The sequence below is a fragment of the Heliangelus exortis genome, chromosome W, assembly GCF_036169615.1.
Source record: "Heliangelus exortis chromosome W, bHelExo1.hap1, whole genome shotgun sequence".
Lineage (NCBI taxonomy): Eukaryota > Metazoa > Chordata > Aves > Apodiformes > Trochilidae > Heliangelus > Heliangelus exortis.
This window is the reverse complement of record NC_092453.1, coordinates 9,135,331-9,154,157: the sequence shown is the minus strand read 5'-3', so window position 1 is coordinate 9,154,157 and position 18,827 is coordinate 9,135,331. Positions and strand designations below refer to the sequence as shown.

The window sequence follows — 18,827 nt, the reverse complement described above, 5'->3', positions numbered from 1 at the left end:
GGGAAGTGCAGGGCTCCTGCTGATGGAGGACAGTGATCTCAGGAAGAGGAGACACCAATGGTGCTGAGGGACTCAATGCCTTCTGGGACGGAGTCTTTCCTCAGGAGCTCTCCCAGGCCTCTCTGCTCCATGAAAGGCGTCAAGGAGCAGCAGAGCTCATCTGGAGAGAAATCTCAGGACAAGTGCCAGTGTCTGCCCCTGCAGGGGACTGACCCAGGACATGGCACAGGCTGGGGCTGCCTGGCTGGGAGCAGCCCCGTGGGAAAGGTCTTGGTGGGCACTTGTCATGACCCGGGGAGGGCACCCAGGGAGACACAGCTCGCACCCCCTTGCTTCATAAACTCCTTCTCAGAGAGGAGCCAAGGTGCTGCTGGATCCAACCTTAGTGCCAGACCTGGCCCTTGTGGGGAGAGTGACTGAACCCATACAGCCCCAGAAAATGCTCAACAGATCCTCTGATATGACTGACTGCTACAGAGTGAAAGGACTGAGGGTCACATTATCACTTAGAGGAGAAATTCTTTCTCTAGGAAAGAAGCAAATCAGACCTAACAATATCAAGTAAACAGGGATAAGAGGAATGTCCTGGGGCATTTGGAAATCCCCAGCCCAGAGCAAAACTGATTAGAGGGATGGGATCAGAAGCATCCATCCCAGACTCTGAGGCACACACTCTTCTCAGCCCACATCACACTTAAATCTGCCCATGAGTTTTTAACCATCCCAGCAAAACTCCAGACTGTAGTATGGGGAAGTTTCCACAAAGGTGGTATGGCCAGTCCTTTTGCAGTGATCACGTGAAATACAAGTCTGGTCTGTCACATCCCTTCACACCCAAACAGTTCTATGACTTTATGATGGAACTTCACTTGGTAGTCCACAACCTTCACAAAGGTCACCTTGGAAGGTCCAGACTGGAGGGAAAGAACAAGCAGTCTCACCCCAAAGTTATCCTTGTGTTAGAGGTTTACCTAGGAGGTTTCTGGATCAGCCCAGGATTTTGTTTTCAAGGAAAAGACAGTGAGAGAAGACAGACACTAGAGAAGGTCTATAAATGCTGGGGTGAGATTTAGGTGAGAAAGCAGGAAGAGTGACAACAGCCTGAAGGGAAGGATCTGCAGGCATAGACAGTGTAGGACAGCCTGCAGGAGAGGTGGCCAAGGGCTCTGTCAAGCCTTAAAGGCCCAAACAGACCCAGGGTTTTGTTGCCTTACCCATGGTAGCTGCCTTGACCACCAAGGTCTACCATGAACCTCTTTATTTTGAGGCTCTAGACTTTGTTCTTTGCCCCATCTATGGGAAGCCAGGAGCAGTCAGAAAACTTTCCTACACTTGTCCTTGGTCACCCTCACTCCCCACTGCCCCAGGAAGAGCCCTGAGCCATCTGTGAGGGACAGGATCTGCCTTCCCAGAGCCTGGGGTCAGGGCTTGGCATTTCTGCTGCATCCAACAAACCAAAGGATTTTCTCGATATTACAGGCACTGGCACAGGGCCTTTGCCTCCTGCAATCATGGCCTCCAGGGATCTTCTCTAATGAGGCCATGGGGAGGCTCTGGCAGGATCAGTGGGGCCCATCAGTGCTTGAAGGTACTTTGGGTTTTACTTCTGACTTTGACTTTAGCAGAGATTTTTTTCGTTCTTCTCTCAGTATCTGAAGTTCATGTAATGATCCTCAAAAGCCCGAAGGAGCTCTTTATCTTTTTGTAATTTCTTTCATGTCTTCAAGACCTATAGAGCTCCCTGGAATTATTGCTCTAATCACAGTGCATTTCTGGAGGAAGCTTTCAAAGTGCACCTTTGAACTCTTATTTGAAAGGGAATATTTCATCACTTTGTACTTCAGAGGAGATGTTCTAGCAGCATTCTCCAAGTGATAATGACACAGAGGGTCTCCTCAGGAGGTCTGCACCAGAAGGAGAAACAGTTCCTTGAGGTCTGACACTGGATGGACACCCTTGCTCCTCACCTCCCCAACCCCACCACTGCTTTCCTTGGCTCCTGGGACTTGCATCACTTCTCCTCACATCAGACTTATCTCCTGGTCTCTGCAGCTGGATGGTACAGCTTATTTTCAGCAGCTCCCCCCTCTTTTCCTTAGAGAACTGCTGCACACAGGCACAGCAGGAGTTTTCCTCTTTGCAAACAAAGCAAAGCAAAGCATGATAAAGTTTCATGGCCAATCAAACACCCTCCTCAACCATGTGCTAAGTACGAGCTACCCCTAATGAGGTCGCCTTTCTACTAGGGATAATTTTATGAGAAATACTTTGGGTGAGGAGACACAAAGAGATGGACAGAAACACAATGACAAAGTTGGCTAAGGAGGCAATCAGAGTGCTGAAATGTTTGTGAGCTTTGACTCGCTCAATCTGAGAGCATCAGAGAGGAATGGGAATGAGCAAAGAGGAGCATTTAAATTACGGTATTTTATACTATTATTAGTATGTAATTCTATTTTACATCAATCATTAAACTTTTCTTGTGTCAAACCATTCCTCCACCCCACTGCTGGGGCAAGTTGAGTGAACGGCTGCATGGTGCTCAGTGCCTGGCTGGGGATAAACCATAACAGTGGTTTTTTTGGGCCCAACGTGGGTCACAAAGGGCTGAGATAATGACAGATCTGATCAGAGCATGTAAAAACAAATTAGTTATAATTATTCACTGTATGGGTTTAACAGTCACTGGTCACCATGTTGGTTGGTGTGAGTGTGAGAGGGGAACTAAACTTATTCCTGGGGTGAGGGTGGTGGGATTGGCGACCCTCCAACTCATTCAGATGGTGGAGGAGCTGTGATTGGGTCTCCCCCCACATCATCCAGGGAATCCCAACTCATTCCCGGTTGGGATGCTGTGATAGAGGACTCCCAAGTTATCCCCAATGTTTGGGGGCTGCAACGGGGGACCCTCAAATCACCCTGGAGCCAGGGGTAATGATGGCAACCCCAGAATCCTTACAGGGGACTTAATGACCCTAGGGCTCAGGAGCTACAAATTGGGGATTCAAAAACACCTCAGGAGACCCCAACTCACCCCAGTGGATGACAGCTCATCCTGGATGTGGGTGTGATAGAAGAACCCCCAGGTCATGGTGGGATTTGGTGCCACATTAGGGAACACAAAATCATACTGGAGATGTTTGGTGGCATGTACAGACCACTAAATCACTCCAAGGGTTGTTGACAGAAATAGGGGAGAACTAAAATATCTCATGGAGTGTAAATGCAAAGGAGTGATCCCAACTCAAGCCAAGACTGGCTCACAACTGCAGCACCCTGTGTCCCACCAGGTTTCCCTTTGAGTTTTAGGTGCCAGTGTAGCTTCTAAAGATGAAGTAAAGGATGATCACTGGGTGATCATCCAACTCTATGGGTAACCTCCTTGTTCCACCTCACACTCCATTTTCACACACAGTATGTTTGATGTAGGTTTTGGCTGCCATCACCACACAAAAAACCCACCCCTACTTTGTCACTGCACTATGGCTTCTTTCACAGACATGGTGTTATGATCCGAGTTATTATTTTATATTTTGATTGTGAGGAAAATTCAGCCACTACTCATAGATGATGCATGAATTTACAAAAATAACAAGCTTTATGATTTAAACAAGTTACAAGGATTTATTTAGGGGAGGAGACAATAACGCCACCTTTAAAAAGGAAAAACAAGTTTTCAAGAAGAGAGCTTTGCAGCAATTAGTCATCTTGGAGAGAGAGTCGTTAAGAGAAGAAAAGAAAAGAACCAAGGAGTTTTATCACCATCCGCTGGCCCTGGCCTCTGGCTGGAGTGGGGTGCGTAGGATCCGTCGCTCCCGCTTGTTTTTAAGTTCTCCGCTTCTCCGTTCCTCCGCTGTTGCTGTCCCGTAGCTGAAGCCGAAGTAGCGAGAGAAGGGGGGGGGGAAGACAAAGCCGCCCCTTCTCCTTTTCTCCTGGGGTTTTTTATACAGCAAAAAGAAGAGAGGTCTCTTTTTTGCATAAGTCCCGGATACACACAGACTTCCTGGAGATGAGTCAACCTTATCTTTCAGTCTTTTTGGTGTCCTGCTACTTTCATTGTCTTTGTCTCCACCATGCACCAGGAGGCGACCTGATAAGCATTCTTATCTTTTAGGTGTCTGTCAGGCATATGGTGAGGTAAACATATGTTAATTGACAGCATGTTGCAACAGAGCAGGAAGAGAAAAAGATTCAAGAGACATATTTTGTATTTTTAAAGTGTTTGCATAATTTCACCCTGTGGCTCTTGAGTCAGTATTTTTTTTTTTTTATATGTATATATATATACATATACACACATCCCATTTGGTGTGGTTGTGTTGTGTGGCTCTTTTTGTAATCTGTGCTGTTTTAGCAGGACGAGTCCGTCTCCGAGGTTTCCATTAAGGAGCAACCGGGAATCGCGCCCTGCCTGACACACTTCTTCCCACTGCACGTCTTACCTGGCTCAAAAGCCAGTATATTTTTAACGTGTGTTTGGGGGTGGTGGTGGTGCTAAACTGTCTGTTGTACCACACATTTGCCACATCATATATACCTCACCATATCACGTCACCTCACCCCATGGGTTTTGAGGCTAGGGGAGTGTGTTTTCGGGATAAACACATTTATATATATAAAAATATATATGTTACGGCAAGCCCTTCTCTCGGGGACACGGCTCTTCTCCGGAGCTCTCTTGCCGTCCCTCTCCTCAGGCATCTTCATCTCTTGTCTTTTTCTGCTTCTGGGAGCATGCCTTTTATTTTGCCCTTCAGCCCCGCCCATTTCCGGCTGGGGCAGGCCCTAATTATTGGGCACAGCTGGGCCTAAGCTCCCAGTTCATTATCAGCGACACCTGAGGACTTGTGGTTCTCTCTACATATATATATATAAAAATTATTTTTTTTTTAGCATTGGGAAGGTTTGCAACTAGGTATCTAGACATATTACAGACATTTAACGGCTAAAAGGTAGCAGAGAGCATATATGAAAGGTTACAAAGAATCAACTTAATATGAGTAAGGTATGTGCCTGTACAAAGCAATTGTCTCTGATAGTGACATTTACATGTATAGAAAGAAAGGGAAAATATTGACATTTACAGAATCTTAGCGATTAATTTAGAAGGACAAGACGTTTATATATGAGAACTAATAATAACAATAGCAATAGTAATAAAAATTATAAGAATGATAATGATTATAAAATAAGACATTTTCAGTTTAATGTCTGATATTTGCTCATTTTTTGTTTTAATGTCCGCTATTGTTTTAGCAACAGTCGCGGTCATACCTTTTACTGGCATCATTTTAGTGGAACCGAAAAAAAACTTTTCTAGACATGATTGACCTTTTTCCGCTGCCGGCGGCTCGGGTTTTTCTGGTGACGCAGATGCAGGAGCGGCCACTAAGGCTTGAGAAGCGGCAATTGCCACTTGCTGCTCGGCTCGCATTTCTTGGAGACTGTTAATTACTGCTTTCCAAGTAGGACCTAGGTCCTTTGCAATCTTAGCATCATCTTTTTCTCCAGCAATGGTAGCGTCCCCCAGTTTATCGCCCACCTCTCTCCAGTCTGTTGGGCTAAAAAGCAACGGGATTTCTTGCATCATTCCCCGTTTCCATGCCCACTTCATTAGCTCATGGAGCTGTTTCAAATTACTAGGAATCCCTCTCTTAGAGAGTATACTACCTAGTAATGACACCGCCGCCTCTGTCTGCATTACGGGAGTGAGTGGCCAGCTCACTTCCAGCTCCTGCAAAGCAGTGCCTACCCCGTCCACGTTTCCTGACATCCAGATAAACCGTCACGCGAAGCAACTACCAGCAATTCAAAAACCCAGTTCGGGCGCCATTTGTCAGGAAGAGTGCAATGGAGACTGCAGCACACCAATATGATTAACATACAGCTCGCTTTATTCACTATCACACTGCTTTATATAGAGCCCTTGTTTACATAATGAAATCTTGCAGGTGGCTATATCTTGGCCAGAAATCCTGTTCTAACAGAACTACAGCTGGCTACATCATTATCCTGTTTTTACAGAACTGCTCTCATATCAGCAAAACCGCTTCCTCAAGAACTTCTTTCAAGGACAAGTTGTTTACTGCTCTCAGAACCAAAGGCCTCAATCTGCTTCATAAGCCTCAAAGCATGGTTTGACCATAAGTGCCGGGTGTCCACGTTCCTTCAGGAATTCCTCCACAATCACAATAGCTCAGGTGCTCTCCCCTGGACATTATTGTTAGTAACTCTACTTTTTACATGTGCTTATAGGGGAGCTCACTTACAGAGGAGACATAGTTCTGCATCATCTCTTTCTTTGCCAGACTAATTAAAAAACCTTTCATGAATTTTGAATGTTTTGCTATCAGAAAAGTATTGAAGACAGGTTGAAACCTGTGTGGTACTTTTGCTGGGAACCAGCACATTCCTGAATGTGGTTCACATCTTGTTTAGGATTACCCTTGACCCATGATTTTTCTGCTCTTACTCTTCCTTTCCTCTTTCTCCATCTCACCTGGGGAAAGTGAGCGAATATCTGTGTGATGTCGAGCTGCCTACCAGGGTAAACCCACAAGGCACCAGAAGGAGCTTAGCATCTGTTTGCCTGTTTTGATGTCCCAGTAAGTTTCTCCTGGCCCTGTCTGCTTGTGTTTCTGTTGTTCCCTATCAAAGAATGCATCACACATTCAAGATCAAAGATGCAAAAGGGGTTGCAGTGACAGAAAATCAGACCAGGCCAACAGTACAATTTTTCAAAGTTTAAACCACAGCAGCACAGCAAGCAGCAATTGTACATTGAGATTTAAAACAACCTAGAGAATGTTCATGGCCTTCACCTGAAGGAAGCTTAAGGACTCTCGATGCATTTGGTCATCTGACTCTTGTTTCAGATCCTCTGCAGTGTCCGGTCATCATGAAAATATAATGGTCCTCCAGAGAGATGATTTACTGTCACATCTCACCACCCATCAGGCGGCTCCAGGCTCACTTTGCCATCATCAGAGACACAGAGAAGGAAGACCTGGAAGATGATTCACCTCTTTCTGTGTGTGACACTAAAACAAGCTCAGAAAAATCAGTCTCGACCTCTTTTAAGCCACTGATCAGCAAGTGTGTTTGGAAAAGATTTTGCACTTGATTCTGGACACCATTCTGACAGGAACAGACCTTGAGCAGTCTCCAGACCATCCTCTTTCTGAAGGCAGAGTTCCCACTGAATTCAGGCCAGGCTACTCACAGCTTTGGCCAGCTGGGTGGTATTGATCCGGGTGGCAAAAGTCTACAAGAGCAGAAACTCCACAGTCTCTCTGGGACCCTATCCCTGTGCCACTGCTAGATTGTCTCCCTGGTCTTTTATTGACTTCCTTTTTCCCTTCCTTTCCCATCAAGTTGATCAAGAGTGACATAACTCAGCGCAAGACAACACAATGGAGGAAGATCACCTTCATGCCTTTGAACTTTTCTTAGTTGACTCTTAGAGACACTGCAGATGATCTGTGGGGTCTCTCAGGTGATCCCTCATACCTGAGGGTGGTCATCTCTTCACTGGATGTGTCACTATATCTCTTTGACTACTGTCTGTGCTTTGACTGTTTCCCTTGACTGGTGACCTTGTTCAGACACAGCCTGAAGTAGGTATTTGCATTAAGCTCTTTAGGGTCACTGAAGGTGCTCTGGAGTACAAAGATACCATGGTGGAGCACAACATAACAGGAATGCATCAGGAGACTACTTTCCATCTTGAGCAGGATCAAAGCCAAGCAGAAGATCTGATTTTGTCTGACCAAACAGGAGGTACCTGTGATCAAGCAAGCATGTACTACACCAGGATATCTGTTACTATTTGGGACTATATTCACCACTCTGCAGTATCACTTTGTCCATAGGAGTCTCTTCAAGGCAATTCTCACCTCCTTGTTCCTCAGACTATAGATGACAGGGTTAAACACGGGGGTCAATATTGTGTAAAACAGGGAAAGGTATCTGTCAGTGTCTACAGAGTCCCTGAGCATCGCTTTAAGTAGAACACTGTGGCTAAGCCATAGAAGAGAGTGACCACCCCAAGGTGTGAGGAGCAGGTGGAAAAGGTTTTGTGTCTGCCCAGAACTGCCTTTGCATTTTCAGAACTGCCCTGATAATTTTGTTGTAAGAAAGAACTATCAAGGAAAAGGGAAGGACTGTGAAAACCAGGATGATGGTGTACAGAGTCACTTAGTTCTGAAGCCCAAAAAGGCCTAATAAAACTGTTTAGAGACAGAGTTTTAAGCCTTTAAACAGCAAAGGTATTTATTTACGGATCCAGGGAACCCCCAGCTCTCGCTGGACAAAGACTTCCGAGGGTTAAGGGAAAGGGATAGGGTATTTGTGGGAAAAAATCCGCAGAGGCTTAAAGGACGGCACGCAGTCACCAATATGGTTAAAGTGAAGTCATTCATTAACAATTCACACTCGCTTTATATAGAGCCTTTGTTTATATAACGATATCTTGCAGGTGGCTATATCTTGGACACAAATTCTGTTCTCACAGAACTTCTGCTGGCTTCCTCATTATCCTGTTATTTCTTCTTTTCTACTGCCAGTTCCCTTATCTTTTTCCCATAGCTCATCTTTCAGTAACCTTGCAACTGGGTCTCAAGGCCCTTAGCTTAGTCTAGCTAAAACTAAAGAGTCAGGATTGCTCACATGTCTGTTTTCTTCCAGACAGTTTCCCAACAGGTATTTATACAGTAAAAGGGGAGGTTACAACATCGTTACATTCTCAATTCTTGCTGACTTCATTATATTGTTACAAGGCAATATCAGACTCTATCCATAACTTTCTTCTTATCTGTTGGTGGTGACCTTCTTGTGAAGATGTTCACATTCTTCGGTGCCCAGCTGGTGCCTAAATGGTCTTGGCAGTGTCTTGTTTTAAGAACACGACCTACACTTTTAATTATCTTCGAGACAGAAGCTAATCTCGTTCTGGCCTTGTGTTTGGTTACATTGTTCTAGTGGAAAGTTACATGTCTCAGCTGCTTTGTTCACTTCTTTCTCAGTTTAACCCTAAATTTTACAAACAGCTTGGCCTGCTCAGGAGTTAATCCTGTCAGGATCTTTCTCTTTTTCATTCCCCCCTTTCCTTAGAACTTAGGAATTCTTTCGTCAAGTTCCAAGGGAAGGTTGTGATGCCTTTGAATCATTACCCACAATAAGAAGGATAATGTGAGCTTCTTCAAGAATGTTCTTGGCAATGTTCAGGGGCCCTCTTGACTCGGGAGTAGTGGATCCAGGTGGGTCGCTCCTTAATTCGAACTGCAGTGAAGGTGGTGAGCAACACTTGAAAGGGTCCTTCCCATTTCTCTTGCAGAGGTTTCCCTAAAAGATTCTGAACATATACCCAATCACCAGGATTAAAAGGATGCAATTTACAATCATGTTGCTTAGGTTGGTGATCCACCACCACTGTGGCATTTTTATCAAAGTGCTTCCCCACAGCTATAACATAATCATACACATATTGATTACCTATTTGATCTACAGCCTCACTATTTACAGTCTGCATTGCATAAGGTCTCCCATATAAAATTTCAAACGGGCTCAGTTTTTCTTTTCAGTGAGGCTTTACCCTTAGTCTGATTAGAGCAATAGGTAAGGCTTGGTACCATTGCAAGTTAGTTTCCTGGCATATTTTTGCAATTTGTTGTTTAATAAGATGATTCATCTTTTCTACTTGCCCACTAGCTTGAGGTCTATAAGGCGTGTGCAATTGCCATTTGATTTGCAGTGCCTTACTTATTGCTCATACAATTTTAGCACAAAAGTGTGAGCCTCTGTCCGAGGAGATGCTCCTAGGCACCCCAAATCTCGGAGTGATTTCATTGAACAAGACTTTAGTTACTTCTCTTTCTTTGTTCGTTCTGCATGGGAACGCTTCAGGCCATCCAGAAAATGTATCTGTCAAAACCAAGAGGTATTTATACCCCCCTTTCCTGGGGAGTTCAGAGAAATCAATCTGCCACACCTCCCCCGCGAATTTTCCTCTATCAATTACCCCCTGGTGTACCTTTGTTCCTGTGTTTGGATTATTTTTCAAACAGCGCTCACATTGGGATGTGACCTGTTTCACTGCCGTGAATAACTTTGGCCCTGCTATTCTAACTTTTAAATGCTGATAAAGAGGATCTAATCCCCAGTGGGCCTTGTCATGTTCTGTTTTTACAAATTGCCATACTAATTTCTCTGGCAGCACTAGTTGTCCTGTTTCTAGCTGACCCCATCCACTATCTAACATTTTACCTTTATTTCTTTGTATCCACTTATGGTCTGATTCCTGGTTGAAAATTGGTATCTAATTCTTCCGGTACCAGGGCCAATACTAAATCCTTGGTTCTTGCAGCAGCTAATTTAGCTTCTGCATCTGCTGCTCTATTACCTATTTCTGGAACGGTGTTACCTTTCAGGTGCCCCTTACAATGCATTATGGCCACTTGGGTTGGGAGCTGAACAGCCTCCAGCAACTGTAGGATTTCTTCTGCATACTTTATGGGTCTTCCCTGGGCAGTCAGCAGTCCTCGCTCCTTCCAGATTGCCCCATGGGCATGCACGATGGAGAAAGCATACTTAGAATCCGTCCATATATTAATTCTTTTCCCTTTTGTCAGCTCAAAGGCTCGGGTAAGATCTATTAGTTCGGCCTTCTGCGCCGAAGTTCCCACAGGCAAGGGATTTGATTCAATTACCTGGTCTGTTGTAGTTACTGAGTAGCCAGCCATCCTTACCCCCTGCTTTACGAAGCTACTGCCATCCCAGAACCAGTCATCTGCCCCTTTGAGTGGCTCTTCCTTGAGATCCGGACGACTGGAATACACAGCCTCGATGGTTTCTAGGCAGTCATGCTCAATTGGCTCTGCTGACACTCTTCCTTCTAGGAATGATGCTGGGTTGACAACATTAGTCACTTGAATGGTTATGTCATCTGGTTCAACTAAGATTGCCTGGTACTTCAGGAACCGGGAAGGTGACAACCAATGGCCACCTTTCTGTTCCAGTACTGCTGATACAGTGTGGGACACTAATACAGTCATTTTCTGGCCCATAGTGAGTTTTCTGGCCTCTTCTATGTTTATGATCACTGCAGCCACTGCCTTCAGGCACGTGGGCCATCCTTTACTTACTTCATCTAGTTGTTTAGAGAAGTAAGCCACAGCCCTTTTGTATGGTCCCAATTGTTGAGCTAGGACTCCCAGGGCCATTCCCTGGCGTTCATGTGAGAACAGACAAAATGGTTTTGTTACATTGGGTAGACCTAATGCTGGGGCTTTCATTAGTTCTTGTTTCAGTCTTTTAAAGGCTGTTTCTGCCTCAGGAGTCCAGACTAGGATATTTTTAGACTCTTTCAACAGATCATACAGAGGTTTGGCATGTATCCCGTATTGATATATCCACAGGTGACACCAACCTGTCATTCCTAGGAAGGCTCGCAGGTCTCTCACCGTTTCAGGTCTGGGCATCTGGCAGATGGCTTCTTTCCTCGCTGTTCCTAGGGATCTCTGTCCTCCAGAGATCTCGTATCCTAGGTAGACCACCTTTTCTTGCACCAGCTGTACTTTCTGTTGGGAGACTCGATAACCGTTTAGGCCCAGGAAATTTAACAATGAAATTGTCCACTCAACACATTGCTCTTCTGTTTCAGTTGCTATCAGTAAGTCATCCACATATTGCAGGAGTGTGCCCTCTCCTGGTGGCCGTTCCCACTGTTCCAATTCTTTGGCCAATTGATTTCCAAATATTGTAGGACTATTTTTATAACCTTGAGGTAACGCCGTCCAGGTTAGTTGTGTTTTTTTCCCTTTACTCACAAACTCCCATTCAAAGGCAAAAATCTTTTGGCTTTCTGGGGCTAAGGTAAGGCAGAAAAATGCATCTTTTAAATCTAACACTGTAAACCAGATCAGATTATCTTTTAGTTTGGTCAAGAGTGTATAAGGGTTAGCCACCACTGGATGCAGAGTCTTGGTAATATCATTTACAGCCCTTAAGTCCTGTACCAGTCTGTAAGTCCCATTTGTTTTCTTGACTGGTAATATTGGTGTATTGAAATCTGATTCACATTCTATCAACAGTCCTAATTCTAAAAACCTTTCTATCAATGGCTCGATTCCCTTCCTATCTTCTAGCCTCAGGGGGTATTGTTTTCTGTTTACCGGTTTAGCCCCTGGTATTAATTCGATAACGATGGGGGCAGCCTGCTTTGATTTTCCAGATATATCAGTTGCCCACACTGACGGATATGTTTCGTTTATGATTCGGTTGATGTTATGATTATCAGATTCTGGTTTAACACAACTGATAGTTAGACTTAGGGCAGTTATAAATTGTTTTTCGTTTACCTGGAGTTCAAGTTTATCTTTGTCAAATTTTATTACGGCCCCTAAATTCTCTAACAATTCTCTCCCTAGCAGAGATTTTGGAGAATTAGGTAAGTATAAGAAATGATGAATCCCCATCTGTTTCCCAATTTTGTATTTAAGAGGTTTCAAGAAGAAAGCCTTTTCTGCTTGGCCTGTTGCCCCCACAAGATGTACAAATTCATCACATTTTGGCATTAACTCTTAAGACTGAATAGGTAGCTCCAGTGTCAATTAAAAAATCCAGTTCCTTTTTACTTTCCCCTAGCTCTATTTTAACCAGTGGGTCTGCTAGGGAATGACCCACCAGTCCCCTTCAGTTACCACTATCATGAGCAACCGGAACAACAGATGCCCTTCCAAGTTCTTGGTTTAGTTTAGGGCATTCTCGTTTCCAGTGTCCCATTTGGTGGCAATAAAAACATTGATTTGGGTCAACCTTATTTCCCTGGAACCTTCCTCCCCCTCTCTTGGGATAACCACGCCCTCTACCTCTAGCATTTGCCTCTGGAAGCTTTGGAGTTGAATATACTGCTGCCATAATTCTGGCAAGTTTCTTACTCTCTCTCTTTTCTTTTTCTTGTTCCCTATTGTTATACACTTTCCAGGCCTCATTCATTAAGATTTCCATATCTCTATTTGCAGGATATTCAAGTTTTTGTAATTTCTTTCTGATATCTACACAACACTGCCCCATTACCAATCCCAGCAGTTGTTGTTTACCTAGTTCTGACCCAGGATCTAAGGGGGTATATTGTCTCATTGCCACTCAAAGTCTGTCTAAAAAGTCTGTTGGTGTTTCATTCTGTCCTTGTCTTACTTCAAATAGGGCTGCCCAGTTTACTGCCTTCGGTATTGCTCTTCACAAGCCCTGTGCAACTAACCTTCGGTATTGCAGCAATAAATCATATTGGCGCAGGTTGTTTGGATCCCGGTTTGGATTACTAGTTGGAAATACTACATCCACAGGCTCCCGTAGCACTGCAGCCTGTTCCCTTCCAGTTCTTAAAACAAGCTCTTTTTCCGTCTCTGTTAACTCCGACAGCATCAGATCGATATCCTCCCAATCAACGTCTAAATTCTTTGTGATTAATTCAAACCTTCTAGCGACCCCTTCTGCATCTCTCCTCAAATTTCTCACTTCCTCTCTCCAATTGTTAAGGTCGCTTGTGGTAAATGGTATTTTTATCCGTGCTTGTTCTCCTAATTTGGGCATTACTTGTCGAAGAGGGGCTATTGTATAGTTCTCTGGGATTTCTTTTCCTCCCTCTACTTCACCCTCTCCAGTCTGAGCTTTTGTCTTTATTTCTGCCCTTTCTGCTTCTGCTTTTTCTGCCTTCAGTCTTGCTTTCTCTGCTTCCAGTTTCGCCCTCTCTGCTTCGGCTTTAGCTTCTACCCTAGCTTTTTCCGCTTCTAATCTTGCCCTCTCTGCTTCAGCTTTGGCTTCTACCCTAGCTTTCTCTGCTTCTAGTCTCGCTTTCTCTATTTCCAGTTTTGCTCTCTCTTCTCCTATTTTTGCCATTTCTGCCTCCCTTTCTTTTTCCTTTCGCTCGGTTGCTCTTGTGTAATATGAATGGCTAGTCCCTTCTCCGGGATCATCTCCCAGGTTTTCGGTGTCTGCTCTTTTCCCTGTCTCCTGCGGGGTTTTCTCCTCATCTTTGTCTCCCCCTACTGGCTTTTGCAGAACACTTTTCAATTCTTCTTTTTTCTCGCTTCCCGATTCTACAGAGCTACTGCCGCTTCCCTGTTGTGATACTGGCGGCGGTACTCCACATCCTGGCACGAGGGGCTGATATTCTTGGAGGCTAACGGTACTTTCCGCTTCACTATTTTTTCCTTTCAACTTAAGGCATCTTTTCCCTATGCTACAAGCGTCACAACAGTGTTCCTTTAGCTTGCTGTTTTCCTGATCCCGTTCTAGTGCTAAAACAAAGGGATCTTGAGGTGATACATTTATTCCATAACTTTTTTGCCATTCCGGCTTATCCCTTAAAGTAAAGAAAATGTCTGCATACATTACTTCATCCCACTTTTCCATTCTACGGAGAAACAGCAGAAATTGTAGGATGGTATTATAGTTTAAACTCCCCACCAGTGGCCATTTTTCTCCATCATCTAATATATACAGAGGCCACCAATCCTGACAATATTTCACAAGTGTCTTTTTCTTTATATTTCCCCCTGGAATTCCACCTAACTCCTTCCAATGCTTTAAAATGCATCCCAAAGGGGTTTTAGCATTAATTTCCTTACTCTGTTCAGTCCCCATTATGCCTACTCCAGAGGTTACAACTGGGGGGGCCCTTTCTGGATTACCAAATTCTGTTCAGATTTCAGCAACTTACAATTTCAACACCTTACTCAACTTATTCTAGCATTCAAGAGCACTTCTTACTTTGTTTTAACAATCCACAATCACACCACTCGCTTCGTCCGTCTCTGGCCAGCCCCCTCGCGGGTGACATGGAAACGCAAATCGGGACTCCGCACTCGCTTCGCAATTAAATTGCGTCTCAATCACTCACTTTCACGCACACATACGCACTTTCAGTCAAAACTTTGCACAGGTAAAATTTTACACAGAACCTTACACGTTGCTTTACCACCTACGGTCACAAGATGCTGCTATAAACAACCACGGATACTGCCGGTGCTGCGGCAAAAGACTCCCCGCAACACCCCCCCCCCCCCCCCCCCCCCCGAAGTTAAAGCTATAAAACTTTTCTTCGACAGGGACGCGCAAACACTTAAAACACTTAATTCTCTTAAAAGCGACGCAACAAACACTTAAAACACTTAATTCTCTTAAAAGCGGCACAACAAGATAGCACAATCAACAACCAACATATAAGCGAGGGATCCCAGAATCAACGACCACAGCATTAACAGAAGCCTGTTATCAATACCATACAATTCTCCTGGGGACTCAAACCCCGGAAGGGGCGAACTCAGAGATAGACTGGACTCCAATCCGTCAGCCTGGGGGCGTCCCCCGCGTCCCTGTAAATCCTGGGGGGCCTCTAACCCCGTAAATCCTGGGAGGACTCGAACCTCCCTTTCCCTGGAGGCCTCAAAACCCAAACAAATATATATAAATACCTTTTCAGTATGAGGAAGGTCTGGTGTCCATCGGCGCATAGGAGCCAAGGGAGTAGGGGAGGCTTATCCGACAGAATTTGTTGGGGGGGGGCCCAAAAGCGTCCCTGGATCCCCTGGATCACGGCATGACGGAGTCCAGTCCTGCTGTGGTCACCAAATTGAAGCCCAAAAAGGCCTAATAAAACTGTTTAGAGACAGAGTTTTAAGCCTTTAAACAGCAAAGGTATTTATTTACGGATCCGGGGAACCCCCAGCTCTCACTGGACAAAGAGTTCCGAGGGTTAAGGGAAAGGGTTAGGGTATTTATACAGCAAAAGGGGAGGTTACAACATCGTTACATTCTCAATTCTTGCTGACTTCATTATATTGTTACAAGGCAATATCAGACTCTATCCAAACTTTCTTCTTATCTGTTTTTGGTGACCTTCTTGTGAAGATGTTCACATTCTTCGGTGCCCAGCTGGCGCCTAAATGGTCTTGGCAGTGTCTTGTTTTAAGAACACGACCTACACTTTTAATTATCTTCGAGACAGAAGCTAATCTCGTTCTGGCCTTGTGTTTGGTTACATTGTTCTAGTGGAAAGTTACATGTCTCAGCTGCTTTGTTCACTTCTTTCTCAGTTTAACCCTAAATTTTACAAACAGCTTGGCCTGCTCAGGAGTTAATCCTGTCAGGATCTTTCTCTTTTTCAGTTCGAGAAAGTGTCTGCACAGGAAAGTTCCAGCAGAGGAGGAACATCACAGACGAAGTGATGAAGGTCATGGGATGCACAGAAGGGCCAAGTGAACACCTGGTAGGTCTGTCCTACTTGCATTGGTACAACAACCATCCATGATCCCACCAGCAGTGTGACACAGAGCTCCCTGCTCATGATGAGGCTGTAGTGCAGAGGGTCACAGATGGCTGTATAGTGGTCATAGGCCATGGCAGCCAGAAGAAGGAATTCAGTACCACCCAGCAAAACCAGGAAGTAGAGCTGGGCAGCACAGCCAAGGAAGGAGATTCTGCCATCTCCCATCAGGAAACCCACCAGCATTTTTGGCAGAGTGACTGATGTGTAGCAGATCTCCAGGAAGGACAAGTTCCTCAGGAAGAAATACATGGGGCTGTGGAGGCTCAATTCCACCACTGTGACTGCTGTTCCCTGTGAGGACCACCAGGTAGATGAGCAAGAAGACTGTGAAGTGCAGGCCCTCCCTGCAGGCTGGAGTGGTCAGAAAATCACAGAAGAATGAATCCAGGTCAAGCTGTGTGATTCTCCAGGACTTTTCTTTGGGGCATTTTCCCTCCACAGATCAATCCCAACAGTAGACTCTTTAAGGGTGCTGATGTCCTGTCCACCATACCATGGCAAGCCAAGAGAAAGGGGAAACATAACCCCCATTTTCAAACCTAGAAAAAAAGAGAACTCAAGGCCATTAAGTCTCATCTCTATTTCCATTCTATGATACTATGATCTATGTGCCTGGCAAGATCATGGAGCAGATCCTCCTGAAGTCTCTGCTAAGGCAAGCAGATAACAAAGGGATGATTGGTGACAGCCAACACAGCTTCACTAAGGGCTTCATCACATACATGGCAAGCCTAGAGAAAGATGCAACAAACATCATCATAGGTGTGACTGCAGGATTAGGGGAGCTTGACCAAGGTATGTGTGCATGTCTGGACATCTAACATGGGTTGCTGTGTGTAAGAGAGGAAAGAAAAGAATCCTTGAGCCTTGGTGACTGGGTTTGGTCATATGGATGAAAGAAACTTGACTTTCTTCTTCAGAGGTGATTTTATTGAGTAGAATGCCTGGTGATAGGTGGCAAAAAAGGAAGCAAATGGATACATCTGAGCCCTTTTAACAACAGTTGCACTCATGTTCCTTGTGCAGATCTTATATGAGCTGTTTTTAATGTGAGAACATTAAGAAGAAATGTTGAAAAGGATGAAACTGATGAAAAAGGGAAGACACAGCAAGGCAAGACCAGACTGGGAGGGGCAATCAAAATACAGCAAGGCAAGGGGCAATGTGATTCTTGATGTTGGTGAGAAATTCATCTCATCTCTCCTGCCATGTAAGGGCTCATCCTCTGATGCTGTGTCCACATACAAAGATCTTGGGGACTATCTTAGATCTGAATCATTCATTTTTATGTAGTGAAGGGTGAATCCCATGAAAAGAAAAAGAGGATTCTATCTGCCAATGAACCTGGTGACAATGATGCTCCAGGGGGCATTCTGACAAGAGGAATAAGTCCCAGGTTATGCATAAAACAGCAGTTTTCATGGTGCTAAAACACATTTTTATGCAAGCAAACTGCTTCATGTAGTTTCCAGTCCTACAGAGAAGAAAGGGATTAAAGGTGGGTGATCCCCCCCACAACACCCAATTTTCCTGAACAGGTCAGTCTTCTATAACTTCTGCGTGAGTCCAGAATAATTCAACATTCCCAAACTTCCTGCTCTCTCCCATGGATTCCTGGTCAATTCTGGTCATTTATCAATTGGTCAATTCTGGCATCTATCTTGTCCGTTCCTCCCCAAAGGAGGGATGCAGGTGGGACCTCTTTATTCCTTCTGGAGGGTAAAATGTTCCTCAGAGCTGAGCAGTATCCTTGGCTCTGCATACCAGTCTCTAGCAGTAACTATAAACATCGAGTGTTATCAGTCCTAGAAGCAGACACTGTCTGAGAAACTTGCTGTTAATTTCATCAAGTGCAACTACTTACAAGAGACTTAGCTGAAAGCAAAAGTACAAGACAGAAAATCACCTTTATCCTGGCCCAAACCAGGACAATGATATTTCCTAATATCCAAACTAAACCTCCCCTGACACAGCTTCAGGTCATATCCTCTTGTCCTATTAGTGGTTATATGGAAGAAGAGACAAACACCCACCTGGCTCCAGCCTCCTCTCAGGGAGCTGTAGAGAGCAAGGTCTCCCCACAACTTCCTTTAATCCAGCTTCAACACCCCCAGGTCCCTCAGCCTCTCCTCAGAAGAATTTTGCTCCAGACCCTTCCTCAGCTCTGTTGTCCTTCTCTGGACACACTCCACTTCCTCAGTATCAACACCCCCAGGTCCCTCTAATAGTACCTTTGGCCTCAGCCCATTGATCCAGCCTGTCCAGGTCCATCTGTGGAGCCTTCCTGCCATGGGGCAGACCAATACTCCTGCTCTAGTTTGTGTCATCTGAAAACTGGCTGAGGGTTCAAGCTGGGCTTTGATTTTTCCAGTTTCCTCCCTGCCCAATCTCACATCTTTGCATGCCCCCTGAGTGGCCAGCCCCTTCTCCCAAAGGCCATAAACTCTCCTTTATTTCCTGAGCTCCAGCCAAAGCTCTGTTCAGCCAGGCTGGTCTTCTG

General features: G+C 44.8%; 1 pseudogene; it reads right to left on the bottom strand.

Annotated features, from left to right (window-relative positions):
* Window positions 1-7,183: 7,183 nt before the first annotated feature.
* Window positions 7,184-18,598, bottom strand: LOC139789243 (olfactory receptor 10AG1-like; annotated as a pseudogene).
* Window positions 18,599-18,827: the final 229 nt, after the last annotated feature.